Here is an 18,274-nt window from a genome sequence, read left to right as displayed (position 1 = left end):
CAGCATTTAGCAGACGCCCTTATCCAGATTGACTTACATTTTCTATCTCATTTTTAAGGGCCTTGCTCAGGGGCCCAGCAGTGGCAGCTTGGTGGACGTAGGAATCAAACTCACAACCTTTCAATTGGTAGCCAAACACCTTAACCACTGGGCCACCACAATATATAATTATTTTAAATTATTGTTGGATAATAAATATTGTGGATGTCAACTCAATCTGTTGTCAAAAATGTGTATTTTAAAGATAAATGTTATTAATACTACTAAGAATAATCCATCGCATAGGCCTAATAAAGTAAAAACAATCCTTTGCTACCTAAAAGGAAATAATTTGGGGTGGGGGCAAGCAACTAGAAAACACTGGCTGACCTTTTTCAGATCATCTACCCTATATTTTTTTAATATGCCAGATTGAACCTTTTTTTTCTACAAATGATTTAAAAAACTATAAAGCTGCACTGCTATCATTGTACAACTCTTTTAAGAGTTAAAAGTGTATTAATGTTAGACCAAGCTGATTTTAATTGATTGAGAGCAAAGATGAACAGATGCAATGAACATGTGCAATGCAATATTTATTTTTTTAAATGCGCCTTTATTCGGCCATTTAATCCAGCTGGCACAAAGTCAGAGAGCCGCTTTCCAGGCCGAACCCTGGATGCACCGGCTTCTCAAACACTGTTCGGAATGTGTGTATGTGTGCAAGTGAGTGTGTATCTGGTGAGATGGTGTAAAAGGACAGAGTTCCAGTAGGCCAGTCCAGATACACACCTATCCTCTTCGACTTTGACATTTGTATGATATGGTCCTTTGTGCTGTGCCTAGCAATGTAGTATTTGTTGGTTACACACCAGAGCACCCAGGAGTCTAAGTTTGACCCAAACTTTATGTGAGAATTCCACAGCATGTCTTCTACTTTTCTCTCAATATCAGGATATGTGATGCCAATTTTTGGCAAGGAGTCTTACAAACAAACTTCCCAGTAACAGCGATGGCTCAAACTCTCATTACACAGAACCTGTTGGTACAACAGAAATCTCTCCGGGTATCTGGGTACTGCTGGTGTTGAAAGGTATAAGAGACCTTCTTGTTTGACTCAGACAGATACAGTTGTGTGTGGGCTGTGTTTGGGTTGAATGTGAGCTCACAGGCATCTGTAAAAACAGAAAAAGTTTATTTGTTTAATAATAGCATCATAATATATTAGAAGGTATAGCCCAGTATTATCAGCATTAGCATTAGTTTTAAAAAGAATTAAAAAAGAAAAAAAAAAATTAGAGTAACTTCACATCTACCATGCCATAACATCACTGTGCATTTTACTTATAAAGGTGAAGGTACGTGAGAGAGGTATGAAAAGAGAACAGAAGAGGAAAATAAGAAAAAGTGGTAGGTAGGGTTCAGGCAACTTACACTTTTTGATCCCAGCTTTGATAAATCGCCCACTTTTTGGTTCCATCCTACAGAATGCAAAGTAGGGTTTTACAGTTACATCATGGTTAAATAAGAACTTTACATTTATTTGTAACAGACCTGGAGCAGTATATTATAATTTATGGATAAATTATATGGTCTGTGCAGAATGGTCTGTGTGTTGCCTAAAAATATTCAAATTATCTAAAATCGTACTTTAGTGTCTCCAGTTTGCAGTTTTGATTATTCAGTAGTTCAGAGAGCAGCTTTTCTCCTTTATCTCCTGGATTGTTGTAGCTCAGATCGAGATCTGTCAGGACTGATGATGAGTTTGAACTTATAGCAATTGTCAATAAAGAAAATCCTTCTTCTGTCACTAAACAGCCAGATAACCTAAAAAATTATGTAAGAAATATAAAATGAGAACTTTCTGACCAGCAGAGTTTAGCTGTAGTGTATGATATGAAAACTAACCTCAGTATCTGCAGTTTGCAGTGTTCATTGGTGAGTCCATCAGAAATGAGCTTCACTCCTGAATCCTGCAGGTCATTGTTACTAATGTCCAACTCTTTTAAAGTATTGAGAACAGTGGAGAGGAATGAGCAGCTCTTCTTGGTGAGGTTACACCAGCTCAGCCTGGATTTAGAACATATACATAAACAAAGATTTCATCATTTACATTAATGCACTTAACTCTGTGGTTGTAAAAAGAAGGTCACACTCCAAGATGGCGCCGAGCTCCGAGAAAACTTTGCAGTTTTTCATTTGTTTTACTGGTTATTTTGCTGTTCTGCGTGTTGAATGTTGTTTGTATAATTGTCTACGACAGACACATTTCTAAACATTGGTTCCTATGTCGCAAAACACAAATTGGACTTTGAGTTCTTGAACGCTGGCGCTTTGTTTACAAACACTGCATCAGAGCCCTTTGTCTGGGCCACAAGGACACAACAGAGGAAACGCCGCCGGAAAAGAGGTGAAGAGAGCCGGTGTTCTTGTCAGACTCCGACGTCGTCTCCTCTAACCTCCTCTCCCAACCATTTTGCTGGCTAACGTTCAGTCACTGGATAACAAACTCTGTGAACTACGGGCACGTATCTCATGCCAACGAGAAACAAGGGACTGCTGCATTATTTGCCTCACAGAAACCTGGATGTCTGCAGAGATTCCAGACTGAGCCATCAAGATTATGGGGTTCTCCGTGCACCGCTCAAACAGAATGAAAGAGCTTACAGGGAAAAGCAGAGGTGGGGGCCTTTGTTTCTTTATCAACAACTTGTGGTGTGATGAAAGGAACCTACACTCTATTAAATCCTTCTGCTCCCCTGATCTAGAATTTCATATGCTTCTGTGTCGCCCATTCTGGCTACTGTACCGAGGGAATTCACAGCGGTCATAATCAAGCCAACACAGACCAGGCACTCAAGGAACTGCATGGGAATGTAAGTGAGCAGGAAACCGTGTGCCTACTGTAGATGCAGCGTTTATTGTTCTGGGGGACTTTAACAAAGCCAACTTCAGAACAATAGTTCCCAAATATTTACATCATGTGTGGTGATCATGTACTGTACCACTGCTACTCTCCTTTCCAGGATATCTACAAATCTCTCCCCCGGCCACTTTTCAGCAAAATGGAATACTCTTCCATTCTGCTCCTGCCTGCTTATAGGCAGAAACTGAGACAGGAACCACTCAGGACAATTCAATGCTGGTCGGACCAACCAGATGCTATACTACAGGACTGTTTTGATCATGTGGACTGGGACATGTTCAAAACAGAGTCTGATGACAACATAGATGCGTACTCAGAAACTGTAATGTGTTTCATCAGGAAGTGTGTAGAAGATGTAGTGCCAACAAAAACAATAAGCATCTACCCCAACCAAAAATCGTGGATAAATATCGATGTTCGAGCGGCCTTGTCATGCGGTCATCCGCTTTTAAATCTGGGAACGTTCATGATCGCAAACAAGCCAGTTACAATCTCAGGAAATCCATCAAAGTCACAATATAAATGACAATATGAAAAAAAAGTTGAAGAACAATTCAACACCAACGATGCAAGAAGCATGTGGCAGGGCATCAGTAACATCTCGGATTTTAAAGGGAATTAATCCGCTACTGTGAACATTGTATGGGCGGTGATGTGAACCTCGAAACTAGCATAAAATTTATTAAGCTCATCTGGTAGAGAGGCGGAAGAGAGCGCCCCCAAGGCTGCTGCAAAAGATGTGAGTGCACTCTGCTTCTCTGTTGCGGGTGTAACACGATCCTTCCGACGGGTAAACATCCAGAAGGCTGCGGGTCCTGATGGCATCCCAGGCTGTGTGTTCAGAGCATGCACATTCCAAATAGCCGGTGTTCTCACAGACATTTTCAACCTCTCCCTCTGTCTGTCTGTGGTTCCCTCGTGCTTCAAAAAATCCACCATTGTTCCCACACCAAAGAAAAACAAAATCACATGCTTAAATGACTGGAGGGCCGTTGCTCTCACACCCATCTTCAGCAAGTGTTTTGAGAGACTCATCAGAGATTATATCTGCTCTGTGCTGCCTGCCTCACTGGATCCGCTACAATTTGCATATTGTAGCAACTGTTCCACAGATGATGCTATTGCTTTCACCCTACACACTACTTTCTCCCACCTGGAAAATAAGAACACCTATGTGAGAATGTTGTTTGTGGACTACAGCTCAGCATTTAACCCCATAGTGCCTGCCACACTCGTTGCAATGCTCCAGACTCAGACTAAATAAATCTCTGTGCAGCTGGATCCTGCACTTCCTGACAGCCAGAAGTCAGGTGGTAAGAATGGGCAGCAATACGTCATCCCCGCTGACCCTCCACACTGGTGCTCCTCAGGGCTGTGTCCTCAGCCCACTCCTTTACTCCCTGTACACACATGACTGTGCAGCCACACACAGCTCTAACATCATCGTCACATTCACAATGGTGATAGGCATGATCAACAACAATGATGAGGGGGCCTACAGAGAAAAGGTGAGCACCCTGACTAAATGGTGTCAGGACAACCACCTCTCACTCAACATTGACAAGACCAATGATCTCTTGGTGGATTTCAGGAGACAGAGCAGAGAACACAACCCCATCACTATCCACTAACCCCATCACACAAGACACCTGTGGAGCAGGTAAGAAGTTCCTCTGTGTTAACATCAGTGAAGGTGATGTTTAAGTTCCTCTGTGTTAACATCAGTGAGGATCTCTCTTTGTCCATACAGTACACACTGATGCAGTGCTGAAGAAGGCACATCAACGGCTCTTCTTCCTAGGATGCTGAGGAAGTTTGGAATGAGCCCCAGCATCCTTAGAACATTCTACACCCGCACTATAGAGAGCATCCTTACGGGCTGCATCACTGCCTGGTATGGAAATAGTACCACTGGCAACCATAAAGCTCTGAAAAGAGTCGTGCGAACTGCCAGCCACATTGTTGGAGGTGAGCTTCCCTCCCTCCAGGACATGTACACCAGGCGGTGTATAAGGAAAGCCCGGAGGATCATCAGTGACTCCAGACACCCATCCCAAAGACTGCTCTCTCTGTTGCCCTCAGGATGACATCTCCGCAGCATCCGATCCCGCACTAGCCAACTGAGGGATAGCTTTTACCCTCAGGCTATCAGACTAATTAAGAGTCATAACTAATACACCCTACAGCATTGCATATTGCTACACGATACAGTACATATTGTGTATAAAGTGTATTGATAACTGTAAGTATGTCTAATAGTACACTGTGGCTACTGAGAATATATGTATGAACATATTGCACATTTTTGCCTGTTAATTTCACCTGTACAGTATGTTAATTTTTTTGCAATTTCTGGAGTACGCTCCCAAGAATGTCACTCACCAAGGCACATGTGCTGTGGTGATGTGACAATAAAAGTGACTTGACTTGACTTAATATTAACAGTATGTATGTTGAAGTTATTTATTATACTTGCCTCAGAACTTCTAATTTACAGAATAAACTTTCCGTCCAGCAAAGAGCAGCTCCAGTCCGGTGTCCTGCAGGTCATTGTTGCTCAGGTCCAGTTCATGCAAAGAAGATGAGACTGATGTGAGGGCTGAAGCAAGTTCAGCACAGCTGCTCTGTGAGAAATGGCATCTTGCTAACCTTAAGACAGTTTTGAAAATTAGCAAAAATCTACAGTCAATTTCAGAAGTAAGGTTAAATACAATTAGCTGTATACAAGTTATCAGTGTTATCAGTGTCAGCACGCACAATTATTTCTTGGGCAGCTGCCATTTTTTATTGTGCAGCGTTATATAAGCAAGCCACAAGCTCTTTGTCCTCACCAGATGGTCTTTGGAGTCTGCCTTGTACCTCTATTGTTGTACTCTATTAAAGACTGACCTTTTTCCTTTGTCTGTGTCTCACATATGAGTTCTACTCTGCCCATTCTTGTCAATCAGTTATGACAGTGATTCATTTCTTTTTCTCACCAAGTCATGATTTGTGAAATAACAGCAATCCACAAACTCCAAACGACTTTGAAAGTGGCCTATTTTCCCCCATAAAGCGGTCAACTCTTGAAAAAAACTATGACATCAGAAATCAGGAGCTGTTGGTTCTTAAGTTGGCATTGGAGAAGTGTTTGTATGCAACCTACACTAACCACAAGAACCTTGTGTACACTAGAACTTCATTTCACCCTGTCCTGAAGCACAATCTCTAAGAATACCAAGACAGATGCAGTTTCTTGCAACCACTCAGCTGTACCCCAGACTGACAATGAGAAGTGAATCCATATCCCCCTCCTAGACGTAGATATACACTGGCAAGTTGACAAAGCCATTGTTTGCACCCTTCTGCAACAAATATCTCCAAATCTGGTCCATCTTATAAGCTATTTGTCCATAGTCACTTGCAAACTCATGAGCTGAGCATTAACACTGGGTATCTGAGAAAAATGCTGAGTGAGAGATACTGGTGGCCCAAAATGTCCTCAGATGTCTCCTGGTGATGTGTGTGCTCTGTTCAAAGTCCCAAGTTAGTAATGCTGCACACAAACCATGGTCCCACATAAACCACTTTCTCAAAGTCTTCATTGGGTCCCATGTTAATACCATTCTACGATTTTTCTTGTTCCCTTAATGTTGGGATCACACCATTGGCACAGCTTCTACTGTGGGCTGAGTATGAACAGAATTCATTGATCCACTTTGCCACACGACTTACCCCATTTTAGTGTATGCCCCGGGATCAACCACTCATAAATTCAATAACAAAAAACTCTTAAGTGATAGACTAGTTTCAAAAGAGCAAGCAGGTCTAGAAGAAACTGGGATGAGCCCCTAATGTCCAAGAAGACTGACACAGAGGACAAAACCCCCACTACCAACCTGGTGGTTACCCATGACCTGTGTCAACCACACTGCAGCAAGAAACTCAGTTCCCTGTAAATGAGCTCCTTCAGACTATGTAAACAGGTTAATGAGGTAAAATACAAGTTTGACCTTCTTTGTCACTGCCACCTGGCCCATTCATTTCATGTCTTAGATTTAATTTTAAACCAGTTATATCAGACCCCCTCAACACTAAAATGCCTGCAGACCTAGTCAAATCCATCCAAACACACAGTTCTGACCTCAGTATCTCCAGCTTACAATGTGAACTCCTCAGTCCATCAGAAAGAAACTTTGCTCCCTTCTCAACTCTGTAATAATCGCTCAGGTCCAACTCGGTCAGAACTGAGTTTTCTGCCCAAATACCTCAGCAAGTGAAAGGATTAGTGAGTGTTTATTGTGCCCCTGACCCTTATGGTGTTGGTTACAGAAAGCGTAATTTTAATGTTGATTTTTGGACCTGTCTGTAGTAAAAGTGTAATAGTGTTTTTAGGGTTTATTGCAGGTATAATCTAACACACAGTTCTGACCTCAGTATCTCCAGCTTACAGTGTGAACTCCTCAGTCCATCAGAAAGAAACTTTGCTCCCTTCTCAACTCTGTAATTATCGCTCAGGTCCAACTCGGTCAGAACTGAGTTTTCTGCCTCTAGAGCTGAAGCCACAGTCTCCCAGCATGTTTCAGTCAGCTCACAACTAGCAAGCCTGAAGACACAGCATATATAGATTCAAGGTGCACTATATGAATGAAGTATATAACACCATATGACTGATGGTAACATCACATGACAGGCAGGATAAAGAATAGGAAGTAAATAAGGAATGAAAGAGAACTGGATAGGAATTCTCACGAAGCTTTTCTGAAGCAGCTCACAGCTGGGATGAGTCTCCTATAGGCTGAATTGGAGGGGTTGAATTTTTTGGGGTCAAGTTCCTCCAAAACATCCCCTGACATTAATATCAAGTAGGCCAGAGTTGAGCAATTTGATGAAGAAAATTCTCTATCTGGAAACTTGTCTGTATACAGATATTTCTTGATTTGGTTGTACAGGGAGCTGTCTTTCAGTTCCATCAGACAAAAGAAGTGATTGATTGATGTCTCAGGGGACAAATCAGAAGATGCATTCTGCTTTTGCCTAATGAACTGGATCACTCTGCTAATGCTCTTTTTGGTTAACTGTATTTTTGTAAAAATGCCTTGCAGGAGTTTCTGATTGGACTCAAGTGAAATTCCTAACAGAAATCGAAGAAAGAGATCTAAATGTCCATTCTCACTCTCCTTGGCTTTATCAACAGCCTTCTTCAGCAAAACATCCAGCTGGGTGTCTATTGGAGGGAAATCTTTGAAGAAAAATTTTAACTCATTCATGTTTTTGTTGGTGTAGGAGAACAGTATGTATGAAATGTATGAAACAGTAAACCTTCTTCTCGTGAAGCACAGATTCTTCCTTAAAGATCTCAGCACACATCCCACTGTACTCTGAATCTTTCCTGACATCAATGTCACACGCTCTCAGGTCATCTTCATAGAACATGATGTTCTTTTTCTCCAGCTGTGTAAATGCCAGCTTGGCCAGTTTCAGGATCGGTTCTCTGTTCATTTCCAGCAGCTTCTTTAAATCTCGCTCTTCTTTGTCATCATACTTCTGGTTTTTGACATTCATCTGTATAAGCAGGAAGTGGATATACATTTCGGTCAGTGTAGTGGGAATTTCTTCACCATCATTTTGCACCAACATCTCCTGAATCACTGTAGCAGTGATCCAGCAGAAGATGGGGATGTGGCACATGATATAGAGGCTCCGAGATTTCTTAACCTGTGAGATGATTTTAGAGGCATGATTTGCATCCGTTATTCTCTTTTTAAAGTACTCCTCTTTTTGTTTGTCAGTGAATCCTCGCACTTCTGTAAACAAGCTCACATGATGCGATGGGATCTGATTGGCTGCTGCTGGCCGAGAGGTGATCCAGACCAGTGCAGAAGGAAGCAGATTTCCTTCAATCAGGTTTGTGATGAGAGCGTTCACAGAGGCTTTCTTTTGTTCGCTTCTCACCTTACGTACATTGAAGTCCAACGGAAGACGACTCTCATCAAGACCATCGAAGACGAACGCAAGCTTGAGATTTTTGTACAAATTTGTATCTCTGAGTTTTTCCAGTTCAGGGTAGAATTCCTGCAGTAACTCATGCAGGCTGAATTCTTCATCTTTAATCAAATTAATCTCTCGAAATGGGAGAAGGAAAACACAGTCTATGGATTGGTTGGCTTCTCCTTCTGCCCAGTCAAGAATAAACTTCTGCACTGAAACAGTTTTTCCAATTCCTGCAATTCCTTTGGTGAGCACAACTTTATTGTCTTCATTTTCCCCCTAAAGACTGAAAATCTCATTGCAATGGATTGTTTTTTCCTTAGATTTCTGCAGACTGAAAGTTTTGTCGATTTTCAGAATCTCATGTTCTTTGTTAACTTCATTGAATTCTCCTTCAGTGATGTATAGCTGTGTGTAGACCTTCTTCAGAAGTATTTTAGTTTTGGTGTCCTTTTTGCCCTCAAAAATGCACTCATATTTCTTCTTCATGTTGGCTTTGTGACTCGCCAGAAATGCCTGTAGAACTTCTGTAGACGAGTCTGTATGGTGTAGAGAAGAGAAGGAGCTTAAAACCATTTTGTATTTCTCCATTCACTAAACAAACCAGGAAATGGAGCCAAAAACAACAATCAATGAGGCTAAACATTGTTTCACCACTAGAACCTTCTCACTGGAGCTCAATGTGGACCTGTGGCCTAAATTCACTAAATACATGATTGTTCATTTAAAATATGCATGGAGAAAAAGATGAAGTCACATATTTACCCAAAAATTCCTTTTCACTATGTGTTTTCAAAGCTTCTGTGGAACAACAGACACATAAACAGAAAGATTTAATGAAGGACAAAGTCTCACAAGACAACATTGATCAGAGAATCTGATTTTGGTGGTGGTGGTGGTGGGGGTGGTGGGGGTTAGAGTCCTCCACCATGGGGCAAGAATTAAACAAAAATATCCCTGGGGCAAAATACGGGCCTGCAACACCCTCTGCGGAAGTTAGGCGACATCCTCCATGGGAAACGAGGAAGTGAAGTGACATCTCCCACCTGACAGGTTCGGGGCGGTGTCACAGGGCAATGAGAAATAAAAAAAAAAAAAAAAGGCTTGTGACATCGTCCATCAGCAAGAATTGAGGCGACATCCCCTGTGGGAAACCGGAAGTGGAGCGGCGTCCCTCACCGGAACAAAGCAGACCGATGTCACCCCAAAAATTTACAAAAGCAAAAAGACAAAAGTCCAGGGAAAAACAGGGCAGGAAAACCAGTCCAGAAAAAAAAAATACTCCCACAGTGTCGGTGTTGCACCGAAATCTGTGACCTATCGTATTTTTTGACCATAGAGGGCGCTGTTGCTAAAATGCATCTTAAAATAGGTCGTCTAGTGAAGTTCGCTATGCAAACAGCATTGTTTCGTCAAAGGAAAGAATATATTAAGAATGAGCTTTTCTAACTGCAGGCCTGAAGAGGGCAGAGAACCCAAATGTATAGGCTGAACTTATGATTTAGCCTGCGTTGCTGGAGGGGCTGCTTTCACCTGCATGCCTGCCAGATAAGCTTGGGTATAAAATGTTTGTGGTTAGCTTTGCCACTACTTTTTATTGCTTGTATTCCTCAACTTGAAAACAAGAAACACACAGCTCATTGTTCAGCCCTAAAGATGCAACTGGTATGTAATGTTTGGGATGATTTACTATGTTGCATCCAGTGTTTAGCACAAATTAAATGTTTAATTCTAGTAGAAGTGATGACTCATTCAGGCAATTTTAAGCTACATTTTTGCAACAGCGCCCTCTTAGCTCACAACATACGATAGGTCACAGATTTCGGTGTAACACTGGCCCAGGCTGATGCTATCCTGCTGGGTCTGAGTCTGGAGGAATCCTTCTGTCAGCGATGTGGTGATAAAAACATACCCAAATGCAGGACAGAGTAAAAGTAAACAGATTTATTATATAAAAACAACAAAACAGGAACACGACAGCAAAAGACATGACAAGAGACTTTACAAATAACGACAAGGATTCCACGCTGCCAAAGGCGGCACAGTTAAATGTTGTATGACAGCATAGGAATTATTTAATTTTGCTCTTTTTCACATGCTTACTAACATTATTTAGCTTTCTAGAGTATTATTATTATTGCGTTCTCTTTAATACAAGAGATTCCACTATTTACCACTATATGAATTTATCTAAGCTGTAAACTGAAATTGAAACTGTTGAGCAAATATTGGTTAATTAACAGAAAATAAAAATAAAATATGGACTTTTTTTTTTTTTTAGAAATAAATAAATATAAAAATTGTACATACGAGTGAAAGTAGAGCTGCCTGTGATGTTGAGGGCAACATGATCTGAAAACGTGCTGTTAATGAGGGCAGGAAGAGCAACAATGCTGCCACTTTCAGCCTTAACAACAACAGAGCATCCAGCAGACGGAGAAACTGGAGGCTGGGCTGGAAACCTCTCATGGGCTGAAAATCATGTAATAATAATAATAATAATAATAATAATAATAATAATAATAATAATAATAATAATAATAATATAAAAAGAGTACAAATGATACAAAACAAGATTAGCAAAAATCAGCTTATTTATTTATTTATTTATTTATTTATTTATTTATTTATGAGTGTTACACAATTTATGTAAAATTTATATAATAAATAAAATAAATTAATTTTTTTTTTCACCGGTGATGGGCTGAGAGCTGATGGTGTGAGTCACTGATCTATTTTTCCAGATCCAAACAGATAAAACAATCATGAGGCGAAAAAACTGCAGCTCTGTGTAATCTTCACTTACTGAGGAAATGAGACATGAACAACCGGGTGCATGAACATGAAAATATTTCATTATTATTTGTGTATGTGTCTCTCTGTCTGTGTCTGTGTGTACTGTGTGTGTGTGTGTGTGTGTGTGTGTGTGTGTGTGTGTGTGTGTGTGTGTGTGTGTGTGTGTGTATGTGTGTGTCTAATATAAATGCTTCCACCACCATGCTTCACTGTAAGATATTCCGTGGTTGATCAAATCAAATAATTCATCAGATTATATAAGTTTTTTATAACACATTATACACAGTGTAACATAAACCACATCATGTAACGCTGATTTAAAAAGCTGAGAGTTTCTTTAGTCCCAGATATTTTCTCCTAGCTGTTGTTTCTGTACAGATTCTGTTTACTCACCGCTCAGAAACATCACTTTCGGATACTCAAATCAACATTTGAGTCCTGTGGCGTCTATAGGAGCCGTCATAAAGTCTAAAGTACAGCTTTTGAATAAACAGCTTTCGATTTCACCTCATCACAAAAACGTATTTCTCACTTCTTCAAAACAGAAACCGCAAAAACAGAAACCATAAGCTTATTGAGGCGTGGATAGCCAATGGGGCCCCAATTTGACATGGAAAGCCAATGGAGTAATAAACCATTTTCTTTAGTTAATCTCTTATCAGAATCAGAATTAAGATTGAATTTAGAAATAATTAACTAGGACATTGTTAGTGATCGTTATTGTGCTGTAATGTAGTGTAGGTGGTAAATAAAGACAGCTATATTTCTATTTTACTCCTACATGCATTCAGAGTATGGCTCATTTCCTGACCAGTTTCTGACATTACCAAGCCTTGGTTCATATTGACTATAGATTTTTCCTTCTAGATTTTGACATTGCCTGAATTCTATGATTTCTAATTATGATTCTTCCTGAAAATTTGGACTAGCACATCTATCTATCTATCTATCTATCTATCTATCTATCTATCTATCTATCTATCTATCTATCTATCTATCTATCTATCTATCTATCTATCTATCTATCTATCTATTTATTTATTTATTGTTTTAGTGAGTTTTTGTGTTAGTGACTGATCCCAGACATTTTATCTGCACTGAAGTATTAATAAATACCTCAAAATCAGACTTCTTGGATTTTTCCCAGAATCACAAATGCACCACTGATACCAGGCTTTGTGCACCACATCTGCAGTTTATTAAACTCAGGACAGGAGAAAGACACTTACACCCTCAGAACACTGCTCAGAACTCAAAATCAAATCAAATTTTATTTGTAACATACACATGCATACAGAAAACGACATGCAGTGAAATGCTTTTTATGTCTGTCCGGTATTCAAGCATAAAAAGGAATTAAGGATAAAAATAAAACCAAAAGAAGGTAGATAAACAAAAAGTATAAACTATATAAAAATAAATGAAGATACTGTATATGTGAAAATATTTGTATATACGTACATGCGTATGGTACTGTATTGTAGATATTGGCAGTGCAAATTAAAATGATTTAGAGATTGTTCTTAAAGTGTCCATGTGCAGTTATGTGTGTATAGAATAAATAAATCTCACACATTAATTCACTGATTGAATGAAGAACGGGCCTCATGTATCGAGCCTGACCATTCTGTTTCCAACACGTTTTAATCTGAAACATGTGTGTTGGGAGCTGTTGTCTAAATCCTGACTGATACATTTCATGACTATTATTCCTATGTAGGGAGGAACATAACTGCTGAGGTACAACCTTGGAGGGTTGTAGGATCTTGGAGATAAAGAGAAGGTTTGATATTGGTCTATAGTTGGACAGCTGTCTTGGGTCGAAGTCAGGTTTGTTAACCAAGGGGTTGATAACTGCTAGTGTGGCGGGAGCGGTGTGGTGTGTTAGGAGGTACGTGTGAGAGCCTTACAGCTTATCACACACAAACCCAAGTTTATCTATTTGGAACCAGTTTGACTACGCCACCTGGAAGGGTTAAACCCAGGAAATAGAAGTAAACCCCAGTGTTTGTTATCAGATCACACAAGTTCGGTTCTCTTAAAATAAGTGTAGGCAAGAAAACATGGGCATCATAAAAAGTACAATGTTTATTAAATACTTACAGTTAAAATAAAAACTCCCTTAATATGCTCAATCTAAAGAGCCCTTACTAACGGCTCAAACCAACATTGCGAAAACAACAAAGAAAGATGTCTTCGCCGTTAAAAAAAGGTGCAGTGACGTACAAATACACAAATAACGACAATCAAAGGAAAGAAATAATAAAACAACCACTTTACACAACTTCTAAACAGACAAAACAAAATATCACAATTAAATCCAGGGCTGGGGTTATCCACCGAGGCGATCACCAGGGTTAGTTATCCAACCACACACACCTCACCGTGAACTCAGAGCACGCACTCGTACACTTCAAGAATGTCGCACAGCACACGTTGGAATACCACCACCAATAGGTCTTTCACCCGTGGGACCCCCAGCTCCTGAAAGAAATCAAAACCAAAATAAATACATATAAACAGAAACAGAATGAATGAAAAGCAAATAGAAGTCATGATTCAACGCAACCGAAAACTTTATAAAAAGTTTGAGGGAGACAGGACTCAAAAAGGAGCGGCCACGTCGTTCTTAGGCCGGCCCCAAGAAATACCCAATCGTCCACCCCAAAGTAGACCAGAACAGGTCAGTTAAAACTATCCCAGAAACCAGATGGTAGCAGCAGAAATCCCTTTAAATGATGGTAAGCCAATATTGATCACTCGGCGCGCAGTGGAGGAAAACGTAAACTGCAGTGACAATGGCCAGGACGAAAAGAGAGGGAGAATCCAAGTGCGGATAAAGGAGTTCACGAGGATCAATTCGCCGCTCAGGATACGCAGCCCTCAAATAACCCGCTGTTAAACCGAAGTACAAGGACTGCACATTACTCATGCCACCCGACCCTCATTAAAGCTAGACATGATCTATAATGCAACTTCCTCATACCTGAAAGGTGGGCAGTAAACAGATCCGAACAGCATCCGACAGGGACACACACAGTGATGAAAAGACAGGCTAAGGGTGCAATAAACGAGCCATTAGTGCAACAAGTAAAGATAACTAAAAACGAATTAGCCAACGCTACATGCTAACCGCACATACCTGAAATCTCTAGAGTAAACAAAAACGGGGAGGATACGGACGTGACGCATCCCAGGCTCAAAACCAACCCGCTCTAAATAGTGCCTGCTCGACACTGATTGGGGGTCATGAGTGTCAATCACCACTCGTACCTCGTTCATACGGTCACACTAGCTTAAAAGATTTCAGCACATAGCCAGTGCTAAAGGAATAATTTATTATCTTTAGAATGGGTTGTATATACTGGTAGTGTATGTTTAAATAAACAAATGGGTAAGGGATCCAGTGTGCAGGTTGATCATTTTGAAGAGGAAATCAATGAAAATAATTGATTAGGGGATTAAAATGGTCTAAATACTGATCAAAAACAGAAATATTATCTGCGGCATTATCTATCAAATTGTTTGGTATTAAATTACTTGTCTGAATTTTATGCCTGTTTTTGAAGGGATCAAATTATTTTTTTGAAGGGATCATCCCTCTTGAATGATTCAAATCACTTGAGGAACTGAATAGTTGTATCAAGTCATTCCCCAACAAGTATGCAGATTGTGTAAATGAACCACTGAAAATAGCCAAATCAAGCTTGGCAAAGGAAACGAGAATTGAAACCTTTTGTGATTACTCAGTAGTGGAACTGATTGGCAGCGGTATCCCAGAAAATGACCATGCATGGGAAATTTTATTGGACTTAAAAAGACATTGTAGAGTTGGTTGTATCTGCAAAGTTCTCAGATGAGACATTGTTCTATTTGGAGAGTAAAATAGCAGCACATCTTAAATTACTTACAGAGACTGTTCCTAATTCCAGCATATGATCAAAACATCACTTTGTCGATCATTATCCACACCTGATCCACTGCTTTTGGTTGTTAATGTAATTATGGTCGATTAGATTTGAAGCAAAGAACAGTTTCTTTAAAGAATTTATGCACAATACCCAGTATGTGCTTCTCTCACTGGCAACAAAGAATCAGCAAATGTTTGCTTATTTTTTAGATAGACACTCTTTCATCAAGTCACAGTTATATGTTGAGAATCTTAAAGTGGATCAGACAGGATCATTAAGTACAATGCTGGGGGATCACAAAAAGTATCCTATACAGAAAACCCTACAAGGTGTCAGATATGTTAAGGACATGATCATTTCTACTGAGCAGTGCAATGGATTGCCAGAATTTTATTGGATCGTCAACATCTTGACAACAGGGTATTATTTATGCCTGACAAACTTTCATCTTGATATTTGTAACATATACAGGTCCTGTGAACTTGTTGAAAACATAGAGATACTGTACTGGATCCTGAGTCTTGGTATGATCTCAATCCACTGCAAGCATATAAAGTAGCAGGAAAGCTCCTGGTATCTCCAAAAGTATTTCTTCTACATTAAAATGTAAGCAAGATTTGTAAACCATTCTGTAAAAATTACTTTGATGTAATAATTATTGTTTTAGCATAGCTTGCGAAGCTTGGCATGTAAAGTTATAATTATGCCATGCACACATAAGAACAACTTGTTTATAACTAATTGTCCCTTCAGATAATGTGCCTTCATATCACCCCAAAGCAATCAGAAGAACTTCCACAACTGCCTGACTGATTCAAAAGCAGAACTAAAATAAAGTCAGCGAGTCAGAACGGGATTCCACACATCCACTAAATGAGTATGTAGCCCCACTGCCCTCAGGGCGCAGGTACAGCGCTCTGAGGTGCAGAAAGGCCCGCTTTGGAAGAGGCCTGATTCCCTCAGTCATTAAGTATCTTAACAATAGACATCGCTGAGTGTTATTCTGAATGTTTTTGACATGTGTGTATTATGACTGTCTATGTTTATGTTGTGTGTGTCGAACAAGTGCAGTGTTGTGGAAAAGAATTTCCCCTTTGGGGACAATAAAGTAATAAAGTAAAGTAAAGACTTTTTGCTACAATATGATCACTCCACAGAGACAGCCCTTTTGGATGTCTCTGAGAAGCTACATACTGCTAGATCAGCCAAACTGTCATCCGCCCTTATCCTCCTTGACCTTTCAGCAGCGTTTGATACGGTCAACCACAGGACTCTCTTATCCACCCTAAAGAGTCTTGGGATTTGCAGATCAGCTTTGGAATGGTTTGGCTCCTACCTGGAAGGACGCTCATATCAGGCAACATGGAGGGGAGTGACATCTGCTCCACGCAGACTCTCCACTGGCGTCCCACGGGGCTCAGTACTTGGTCCTCTTCTTTTCTCCCTGTATACTCACTCTCTTGGGGAAGTTATTTCATCACATGGGTTCTTTTACCACTGCTATGCTGATGATACACAACTTATCTTCTCTTTCCCACCCTCAGATGCCACAGCTTCTGACCGGATCTCAGCATGTCTGGCAGAAATTTCATCATGGATGACTGCTCATCAGCTAAAGCTCAATCCTAGCAAAACTGAACTGCTGTTCATCCCAGGTGATTCATCCCCAGGTCATGATCTTGCTATATCCTTGCACAACGATCTGATCTCCCCTTCAGCCACAGCTCGCAACCTTGGGGTAACCATGGACAATCAGCTGTCCTTTTCCTCTCATGTTGCTAATGTGACTCGCTCATGTCGGTTTCTTCTCTACAACATTAGAAGGATTCGGCCATTTTTGTCCACACAGACTGCTGAGGTACTTGTTCAGTCTCTTGTCATTTCTAGACTGGATTATTGCAATGCACTGCTGGCAGGTCTACCTATGAACGCAATCTGTCCTCTGCAAATGATCCAAAATGCAGCTGCCCGGCTTGTTTTCAACCTGCCAAAGTTCTTGCATACCACCCCGCTGCTGCGATCCCTCCACTGGCTTCCGGTAGCTGCACGCATCTGATTCAAAACACTGATGCTGGCCTACAAAGCCAAAAATGGACCAGCTCCCTCTTACCTCAAAGCCCTCATCATTCCTCGCACTACACCCCGCACCCTCCGATCTACCAGCACTGCTCGACTGGTTCCACCATCTCTCAGAGTAAGAGGCAAGTATACTACAAGACTCTTCTCTGTTCTGGCACCAAGGTGGTGGAATGAACTTCCCCTGGAGGTCCGGACAGCTGAGTCACAGGCTATTTTCAAGCGGTGGTTGAAGACCTACTTATTCAGGAAACACTTCAACTAGCACTTCTTTCCTTATCTTTTGCATTAAAAAAAAAATAAAAAAAAAAACCTTTGACACTTTTTCATTGTAACTTTGAACAAATGTTTTAAACTCATGGTATCTTAAGTATGTAACCTAGTGAACCAGCATTAATGTATTCAATGTTAGAGATTTAAGCACTTGTGTACGCCACTCTGGATAAGGGCGTCTGCCAAATGCTGTAAATGTAAATGTATATGTCAATGTTTTTCTCTCAGAGCCCTTCAACCATCATTCAGTGCTAAATGAGATGTACATCGCAGTGGCCATCACCTTTTCCAATTCCTACTATCTCATATGATGTTGAGCTGAGGCTTCACAAAGCAAATGAGG

General features: G+C 40.5%; 1 pseudogene; it reads right to left on the bottom strand.

The window, feature by feature from the left end:
- Positions 1-560: 560 nt before the first annotated feature.
- On the bottom strand, positions 561-12,233 carry LOC113646452 (annotated as a pseudogene).
- Between the last annotated feature and the right edge of the window lie 6,041 nt (positions 12,234-18,274).

Source organism: Tachysurus fulvidraco, chromosome 18 (genome assembly GCF_022655615.1).
Source record: "Tachysurus fulvidraco isolate hzauxx_2018 chromosome 18, HZAU_PFXX_2.0, whole genome shotgun sequence".
Taxonomy (NCBI): domain Eukaryota; kingdom Metazoa; phylum Chordata; class Actinopteri; order Siluriformes; family Bagridae; genus Tachysurus; species Tachysurus fulvidraco.
This window is presented reverse-complemented; position numbering and strand designations above follow the sequence as displayed.